Raw genomic sequence first — 10,397 nt, forward strand, 5'->3', positions numbered from 1 at the left:
CACCCCCCCAAACCCGCCTCCATCCCTGCGGTCGCGGCCCGGTGATATTTTGAGGAGGAAAAACAAAAAACAAGAAAAAAAAAACCCTAACAAAAGGGGCTGGAAAGGTGAATTCTAAATGAAAGTCATGGGCGGCGAGTGCGAGCCGTGAGTCACCGCCGGCCCCGGGGATCGGGGGGGATTTGCCTTCCCTTCCCCTCCCCTCCCTGCCTGCCTGCCGCTGGCTGCTCGTATTTTATTTTATTATATTTTTATTAAAAAATATCCATTTGTCGCTGCTCGGCTTCCGATGTGCTTATAAATGAATGACGTATTAGCGAGGGGAGGTAAATCCAGCCTTTATCAGGAGAAACTTGCCAAGGCCAGCATAATTCTATTTATTCGTGCGGTGTCTTCTGGGCCCCGGAATTAAGGATTCCGGTCAGGTAAGGGCTGGTGGTTGGGAACGCAACTGGACGGAGCGGAGGCAGCGGATCCCCCGATAACGCCTTCGCTCTTGCTTTTATGCTTTATCGATATCTCGCCGCGACACACGCAGTGACACAAAGCCGTTGACTTTATTACCGGAGTATATTACCCTGACGGAGCCCTTTTCTCCCTTGGAGAGCAAGGTGAAAGCCAGCCAGGCCTGTCTGTCGCCATACCACACAGAAAAGGGAAGCCAAGCGTTTTTATCTATCTCTATTTTTTTATTTTTTAAGGTTTGTTTTTATTGCGTTAATTTTCCTGTGCTGTGAGACGTTGCTGTAGAGCTCTGTGTGCTTAATGCGCTCTCTCTCCTGCGGTAAAGCTTAAAAAAACCAGCAGAAATCTCACAGAATCATAGAATGGTTAGAGTTGGAAGGGACCTTAAAGATCATCCAGTTCCAGCCCCCTGCCCTGGGCAGGGACACCTCCCACCAGCCCAGGTTGCTCCAAGCCCCATCCAGCCTGGCCTTGAACCCCTCCAGGGATGTACATCATTTTACACTGGTATGAAATAATATAATTCTCCTGGCTGGTGTTTTGCCTCATGGTCTCGTGCTGGCTTATCTTAAGGAAACAAAAATGTTATCTGTGTGTTTCAATACCGTGTTACTTTGCTGCTATCGAAGCAAAAAAAACCCTTGTAGGCCGCGTTCACCCAGTGGCTGGCCGTTTCATTGGGAAAATTAAGCTATCAAAAGTATGCAAATCTGAAAGGATTTCCTTTTGAAATGCGTCAGGATTGTACCTGTTTCAATTCTCGAATGGTAGCAGCCACCTTTTAAACGAGATTTATTCTTTTGACCACAATTTCAGTAGAGGCGTTTTCAAGTTCTAAGGGATCTGTTGGTTTCAGGCGGCTTCGGATCAGTGTTTGCATTTTTGTTTGGTTTTGACAGAAAATGGTAGAGTCTTAATCTGACTAAGGGATCCCGAGAAATAGATGCCAAATTCATGTGCATTAATGAATTAGCTCTAATAATTCAAGCACGCTGCGCTCTGGGAGGGAGAAAAGAGGGGGAGGAAAAGCTGGAGTCAAAGAGAAATGGACTTTAATATATAGAGTGCAGGATAAAAGGAAGTTTATTTTTATTGAGCAGCTTCCCGTGGTTTTCTCGTGGTGCTCTAAGGACTTTGGAGGAACTTGTCATGATGGTGGCTGTGCAGAATCTGCTTTGGGGATAACCCCGAGTTTGGAGATGAGATTTCCAGTCAAACAGCTTTTTATAAGCATAAATAAATGCTTATTTCCCTCCCTCCTTTATTTCATCTTAGCGCTTGTCCACGGCGTTTAAATGAAAGGGGAGATGCTGCAACGTGGTCATTTTCCTACTAGATTTTTGATGTCTTGTATTGATAAATTGCAGGCTGTAGGTTCAAAGTGCTGGAGAAACCAAAGTAGAGATTCTTCAACTTCGCAGGGTAGCCGTGTGCTATATTTAGCCATCTTTTATCAGTGAATGTCTGAAAAAATTAATGACTTCGTAGTATGTTTTGTCTCCTGGTGTAGACCTTATATCCATGTTGATTATTCCTGAGAAGTTATAAACACCCTTCCAGCCTTTCCTGAGTGCTGGGTCCGCTCAGCTGGTGGGTTGTGTGCCTGGTTTTACAGCTGGGTTGCAGGTGGCCTTGTCACCAACCTGATGTTGGCTATAGAGTTGCCCAAGGTGGCTGGAATCTCCCAGATACTTGTTTTGCAGCAGAGGATCAGAGGAATGGAAACACAGCTGTGATATCGACCAGCTTTTATCGTGCCCCATGAAGGCATCTGTCAAGGTGGTGATGGTGTTTGGATCTTCATACTTTGGAAAAAAAATTGAGCGGTACCAAAATATGACTTGGGAACCTAACGGTATGAACACTGATTTTTTGGGGGCTTGTGGCTGAATTTGCAGGTTGTGCTGTTAGGGAGGTGGTAGTTGTCAGCGATGATATTGTTAATCCTCATATTTCTTCTCTTTGTGAGCTTCAAGAAGGATTTTTGTCTGTATGTAAGTAATTCGGTATTAGGCGTTTTGGTAGCAAATACTAATGGAAGCGGAACTGGATTACTTAAGAAGTCACGTTTTAGGTCAAAAGTTGCTGATAGGACTTTTTTTTTTTTTTTGCTTTTATGATTTCAGTTGCTGGAATATCCTCTGGAACACCCTCTCTGGGGAAGTGAGCGCAAGTTAAGAATGGGAGGTGGTTCTGCAAATCCTATCTTGCCTGTTAAATAACTTAATATATAACAGCAGTACTGCAACTGTTCCATGATACAATTATCATGTTACCATATTTCCCTCTTTTGATTGGTTTGCCAGTGTTTTCTCTTTTTTAAGTATTATTGATGTTAATAACCAGATAAAAATATTTTTTCTGTATGTTTGGGAAGGGAAGGGGTTGGCAGAACTTTTCTGCAAAGCTTACACATAGGACCAAGAGCCAGGATCCCCCCTGCAGGGTGCAGAATGGCATCTGCCAACGTTTTCCCTGCTCTCCCATCAAACACGCCAGCACAGGGATTAATTTAAGGTAATATTAATATACGAAGTGATTTCCTTCGCAGTTTGATTTTAAGCTGATCAAGTCGTCTTTGTTCGGGTCCGGAGCAGCACCGGGGAGGGGTTGCCTGTGCCGAGGAGGATGTGGCTCTCTCCTGTCCCTCTCCAGTAGCCAGGGGTGATTCTGAGGAGCGGGGTGTGCTGCTGGTGAGTCGCTTGGTTTCCACGAGGTGACCCCCAACTTGTCAGCAGATGGCACGGAGGGGCTGCGGTGGCCCGTCCACGGACTCAGGAAATAGTTGTGTGGCCTCCTGTGCCGTAAGACAGATGGGATGTGGTGAAGGTCAGAGGGATGAGGAACTTGGTGAACGCTGAGACCAAAGCAAAGTGTTGCATTGTTGTTATTTTTTTTAAAAAAAAGTTGTTTTCCTTGTGTTCCACTAATCCAAGTCATTTGAATTTAGCAATATTGGTTTAGAAATGTCCACGTAAATATTTTTTGCATGTTTAACTCCCTGGCCATCAAAGGTCTTCCACACATTCAGGATCATTTGGTGAGCGGCTGGATGTTTGCAGAAGACAAGGCTTGGAGGGCAAAAAGGCAGCTGAGGAGTGATCTTGGTGCCCCTGGTCAGCGAGTGCTGTCGGCAGGTTGCCAACGCTTGTAATCTCTAAAGAGCTGGTTGTGAATTCTTACCGTTGTTTTAATTTATTTTTTTTTATTATTCTTACAGTTTTATTGCTATGTCAGCTACTACGTGGTGCTGCTGTTGGGTTAACCAGTGATTGTCTTTAATCTTGGAAGACGGGAGTTTGAATGGTGCCATATCCTAAGATTTACTTAGAGGTTCAGCAGAAGTCTTTTCTTAATCAATAAAAACATAGGAAGCACAGTTGTTAGAAAGTGCATGTTTTAGCTTCGCAGGCACTTTGTTTCCCATTTCAGGCGGTGTAAACTGATACAAAATAACCACGTTCTGGGACAGACGTTCCTCAAACATAGTTTAAATATTTTTATTGAAGCGATAGTACCTACCAAAACAAGTAGCAATTTTTTTTTTAGCCTGCATAGAAGAGCTAAATAACAGTAATTATTGGTGTTAGCTTGCGAGGTTTTTAGTGCGTTGTTGATGTGCAGGTTTTTCTCAGGAGAACGTGGATAAGGTTGCTTCAGCGTATGTTCACGTTTCTTCTGTCCTGGCAACTTCTCCTAATTTGCACTTACTTTCTATCTGCATTGCACTAAAACATGCCTTTTTAAAGTCCTTTTCTGCCTTCTTCAGTAATGCTGAAAGGCTTTCAGTGCCAGCAGAAGGGCCGACTGTAAAATTTCAGTAGGTTTTGTTTCCAAGTGCAGGTTTTTCATCCCGTTGCGCACCCACTGGTCAGAGAACTGGGAAGGGGTGAGGTGCCCGGCAGCTCCTGTATCAACAGGGCGAGTCTTCTAGACCCTAATTAACTTCAATTAGCAACTGCTATCTTCTCTTTCATAATCTGCTCAAATACTTTGTAAGGAGAATAGAGTTTTTCAATGCAAGATTGTTGGGTTTTTTCTTCTTTAATGTATTTCAGGACCATGATTTAAACATTGTTGGGAAAGTGGTTGACCAGACAAAAAACCCAGTGGCATTGAGTTACCTCTTATCAAAGCACTGCTAATAAACCTTTTTTTTTTTTCACAAAATGATATAAATATGCTTTCATTAACTGATATTTTGATGATGGCCTGATGGCTTCTGACAGATGAACCATGCCAGTAAATCATTCTTTATATCACAATGATGGGGAGCATCTCATACCAAGTGGGGAGAAGTTGATAGAAGAGCACAAACCAGAGATCCAGCCCCCTGCGCTTCCCCCCGATGCCTTCTGGGCTTCCTCTTCCCTCTGAGACTATATCCTTATATATCTGTAAAACTGCTTTTAGCTGCTTGCTCTGGGAACACTGCCCTGCACCATCCTGCTTTGCTTTTGGCACTCACGACCTCGTAGTTCTTTACCTGGTTTCATCTGTGTCTCACTTACGTTGTGTTAGGTGGTGGTGGTAGGGATTCTGCCACATTTGTGGCTTTTACAGGACAGTCTGTAGAAAAAGTGAATATATTGGACCTATATGTGGGTAATATTTTGCAGTGCAGGTAGGAAGACTCCAAAGTTTACTGATGTCATTACAGAAGCCAATTACGCAGCTCCAGAAAGTAGGAACTTGCACAGGTTTCGTCTTTCCCCTTTTATGTCTTTACACTTTTGGCTGTATTTCAACTGAAAATATTCTTTTCCCTTCCATCTGTCATTACGTACTTTTTTAGGTCTTAACAGGATTTTCTGTTGCCGTGATGGTAATATCTTAGCAATTTTATTTGTGCTCAGAAATAGTTTGCAATTTCGTGTCACGGTCCCCGTGCCTGGTGTGGGATGTGGGCCTTTGCCTCGACTGGGTCAAGTTGTTAAAGAGTTCTCCTTATGAATCTGCTTCTCGTGGCTGGAGGATTTGGGGACACTTACTGGAAAAAGATAATTAGGTTTCAAGCTGCTTGTAGAGAGGAGAGGGAACTCGGGAGCTGAACTCCAAAGGTTTTCCTGGGCAGTTCCCAGTGACAGTGTCTGCAATAACCTTCAATGTCCCACGTGTGGGAAATCCATCTGCCAGGACCGGGTTGCATCAAGTGAGATATTTATAATTTCAGGTTGTTTCTAGTGCTACTTGATGGTATGCAATTAAGGGATTTTTTTTTTTAAATATGTTAAAGAATGTCTTAATTTTTCTTCTCTGTAGTCATGATGCGAGCATGAAAGTTGGCGCTTCTGCTTCTGATGTTTAGAAGTAAGAGAAGGGGGATGAGGGGACAAAATGGGACGTGTTTAAGATTTTGTTCAAACACTGGAGTGTGACAGTGTGTCTTTGGGGGACACGGGACGCTGTGGTAACAGCGGGGAGAAGGGGAATAAAATTAATGAGTGTTGATGTGCTTTGACGAAGGGCGTGCGGGATCCTTGCGAAGTCATCGGGGAATTGAAGCAGCGCTTTCTTTTTTAAGTCCTGCTCTAGTTCCTGTCCACCAGGGACTGGAGATACCCAGACACAGTTCCAGCTCACACCAAGTCTGAGGTGACCTGTTTCTCGGAAGCGATAACCAGACACATTTCCCGCTCTAAATTGAGTTAAAGAACCGGATTCAGGCACTGTTTGGAGCAGTGAATTGAGTTAAGTTGCAGATTCATTCTGAGTTGCTGTTCTTTATGAACTTTAGGAGTATTTTCCATCTGATCACTAACTAACGAGCTCCCTCGTGCAGGGATGGTGATGCTCCACACGTGTACGATTCTGATGTACATCTCAAGGAGTTATTCTGGTTTGAGTGGTGAAAGGACAATAGGTGATGAACCATGTCTTTCCTTCAGAAAGTTTCCTTTCTCATCGTTGGGAGGTGGATTGACAAATCACTAATCGTTCTTTTGAAGGCCCTAATGTTAATGCTGGGAAACAACATTCTTGCTTTGAGCAGACCATTTTTATCACATAGCAAAATAAACAGAAGCATATCGAACAGAAATATTTTGCCTGGATGGTAGTTAGTGAAAATACTTACCTTTCTTAGTAACTGTCTCACTCGTTCTTTCTTTCGCTACCCAGTTCCCAATTTCCACAGGTGCTAACTTCATTCTTGTTGCACTTTTAAAAATTGCTTTGCTACAGTGTTTGCTGTTCACGATTAACTTAGGAAAACCAGGTGAACAGAGCTATCAAATAGTAACTGGCTTCATTCTTGTTGCACTTTTGAAAATTGCTTTGCTACAATGTTTGCTGTTCACGATTAATTTAGGAAAACCAGGTGAACAGAGCTATCAAAAGGTTTATGGAATAATTACAATTTCCCAGGCACAGCCAGGTATTTCCCCGAGTGCTTTGGATAACAGGGGCAACAATCAATATGACTTTATTTTTTATTGCTGGTCCCGAAATGGGATATTTGTTGGATGAAATATCTTGGATGATGAAAACCCAACGTCCTCTCTAGCTGTCGTATAATGTGCAATTCTTTACCCCGGTTTCCTGTGTCTTATCTTAAAACCACGTTTCTTCCAGTGACTTGTTCTGTTGATGTCTTCTGTATAAAGCCCAGTTAGTCCTTCTTTCATGTTAGAAATTTATCTTCCTATGATGACTTTTCACTTTTCCTTCCTTGCTGTTTTGAGGCTTTTTGCATATTTAGATGTATAAAATATTATGTAAAAATAACCCCAAAAAAGGAAAGGTGCTGTTTTGCAACTAATTCTGTTCCTCTTAAGGATCTTTAGGAAGGTGGACTCTTGGTTTGGGGGATCAGAATAACACTGGTCTGACACTGCACTGACAGCATCGTGTCGTGGGTATGGGCTGACTGAAGAGAGAACTATCATACCCTGGTGTTCATTAAGGTCAGAGGAAGGAATAAAATCATCCCATTTGCCAAAACTACAGGGTTTTCTGGCTTTGTTCTCAGTTATTACTTTAGGTAGAAAAAAGACCGAATGTGGTAATTTCCTACTTTACTCTGAAACTAAAAGGCATGTGCATTGGAAATGGCAGTGATTAAATTATGCACCAGTATAATAGTGGCATTTTTCTTCTAAGCCCTCTGAAATGGGATTCTGGTCTGAAAACTTAGTTTCTAAAATCTATATGTGTTCAGATGATCAATTTCTTATCCCAATTATAATGTTAGAAAACCCAGTTACAATTAAAGTCTGGAATGGGGTTTTTCCTTAGCTGCCAGGTTTGCAAACAAAGTCTAGGGTCTGAGGTTCAAGCTGTGTCTTTTCTTGTTAATCACTAGTGAGTTAGTGGGAAAATCAGTAGGACAAATACCGTTCTCAGTTGCTTTATTATTTCTAAATTATGGGCTTGCTTTATGTATTTTTTTTTTTTTAATGCAGCCATGAAATACTGTTGCCAGACTGAATGGCGGAACTGAGGACATACTTCATTGCTCAGTTTGCAGATTAAATATATGCAGAGTGAGAGAACAGTGGAAATAAATATCAGTATATTTACTGTAGGAGTAGTGTTAAATAAATCTTTTTGTTGGAGAAACCGCACTGTATGGATAGAAAATACCAAGGAGTTTCTCTCCTGTAAGAAAGCGTCAGTTTAAATTAAACCCACTTTTAATCCAAGCCTGTGATTTGTTTGGATATTTCTAGCCAAATGAGCTGGTGGAGACAAGCTCTTAGGTCCTGGGCACTTCGCAGTCCAGACCGATTCAAACATATGAATTTTATATTGGCTAATATATTCTTGCAGTGTTATAAGACTAGTGCTACATTAGCAATGGATTCATAGTGATCGTCTTCAGTGGTATGAAAATTGGTTTTGATTGCTGGGGAATAACTGTGCTGTCTGTCCCAAGGTGCTTTCTGCTGTGTGTGTCTTACCGTGGGTTTACCTCTGGCCGTGGGCTCTGGTTTAGTTGAGCTAAGAAGAAATAAAAATATTTGCAATGAAGGCATGCCCCTCCAGCATCACCCAGCCTTCAGAAGAAAAGGAATTTTGTTGTATTTTCCTGCCAGAACAACAAGTTTGAGTGATATAAGTGGTGCTGGTCAGTTCAGGTTTTATGAAAATCTTAAGTCTTAACTACTTTTATGGCACTAAATGTCCATGTGTTGGGGAGTTGAGGGGGACAGGTACAAAACTCATCTCCTTGTGCCTTAAATAGTTTAAAAAATGGTTTAAAATGGTTTAAAAAACATTTTCTGTAACACCTGACACTGTTCAGTGGGGAGGAATCTGTGGTATGAGTGTGACTGAAGAATGTCTGGAATGTCCAAAACACGTGGTTTGTTTGTATCAATTAGTTTAGAAAATCTGTATTTACCACTTTCCATTCCACCTGCAGCTTTTCCCATTCTGTTCCGCTGCTCTGCCTTGGTGCAGGGATATTCCTGATCCAGGGAATTGCAGGCTGCCCCCCGAGGTTATACCGTGGCTGGGGGTGTCGTCCTTAATTCGGAGGAGTTTTTTGTGGAAGAAAGCCAGTTGTGGTTATTCTGTCAGGTGGCAAGTTGTGGTTGGGGCAGAGGTTTCCCTGGGGGCCTGGAGATGCTTTGGGTTTACCTGGCTGGGGTTGGGGCTCAGCCCAGCGCCGTGTTTAGATTTTTGAATTGGAAGGGTTTTTATCCTACAGCCTGTGCCCTGTTTGTAACCAGGGGACCAGTTATTCCTGGGGATGTCTTGTCTTGGGGTTGTTTTTTTTTTTTTGAGGCTTAGCAGGATTGTGCAGTTCATGCCAGTATTGCAGCTTGTTCATGCAGGGTCTGGTGATCCAAAGGTGGAAAAGAGCATGCGATTTAAAAAAAAAAAAGTTATTGATGTGGTCATAATTTTAATTACAATTTCTTGGAAAGATGCTGTCTTGAGGGTGTTAGCGAAAGTTATCAAAAATGGATTTTTTTTTCAAGCTTAAACATCTTTTCCACCATGGATTGCTCTCTCCTGGCACGTTTTTCCCAGCTGCAGGAGCGAGTTCGGGTGGTGTTTGTGGTGCCCGGGGAACGGTGACACCGGGTGCCGGTCTGTCACCCGCCGATGCCGAAGCTCTGCTGACCTGGATTCCCCAGCTGCTGTGGTGAGGCTGTGCCGGTGCATCGCCCCATCACCAGAGCCTCCTCAGGAAGCTGTGTCAGCCTGAATAAACCAGGTTGTTATTAAAAAATCCTATTTATTGCCGTCCGGGTGTCCCTACCAGGCACAGCGGTTGGTCACCTCTCACTGTGGGTGATGCTCGTGGTGCCGGATGCAGCCTTGCAATTAGGAAAGGAAAATGAGCTGTGTTTTGGGGCCTTTTTAAAATTTATTTATTTATTTTTAAAACATTTCTGATTAGTATTCAGTCTCATCTGAAAAGAAGACAAGTCTGTTGTGCTGTTTTTGCCTTTGTTTCTTTATGGTTTAATAAATAAGTCTTTGAATGTGTGTTAGAAGCCTGTGTTTTTCAGTTTTGGTTTTTTTTTTTTACGGGAGGAAATTAAAACGTCCTTTTCTCTGGCAGTTTCTGTGGGGAACTGAAATAATGAAATAGTGAAGTCTCCTCCCCGCTCTCCACAAAAAACTGGGGAAATAGAGTTGAGCAATTAAGAGAAGAGAGAAATTTTAGATGTGCTTAATTTTTAAACTTTGCAAAAGAAAAATCTTTGGAACTAAAGTCTTCACAACTGAACTGAGCATTGCTTGAATATTTATGCATCATCTGAGGCCGGGAGGACCTCATCAGGTACATGAGGTAAAAGAAAATCAGGGGAAAAAAAGTTTCTTTTCTGCCTGTATTTATTTTTAAATAAATGAGCTTAATTTTTAGAGTAAAGTCTCGTAGATTACTAAAAACTAATTACCCTGTGAAGCAGAAAGAAAGGCTCTGACGTTATAGAGACAATTACATTGGGTTCCTGGGGGTCGTATAAAGGAAT

Source organism: Calidris pugnax, unplaced genomic scaffold, assembly GCF_001431845.1.
Source record: "Calidris pugnax isolate Ruff unplaced genomic scaffold, ASM143184v1 scaffold50, whole genome shotgun sequence".
NCBI classification, from domain to species: Eukaryota; Metazoa; Chordata; class Aves; order Charadriiformes; family Scolopacidae; genus Calidris; species Calidris pugnax.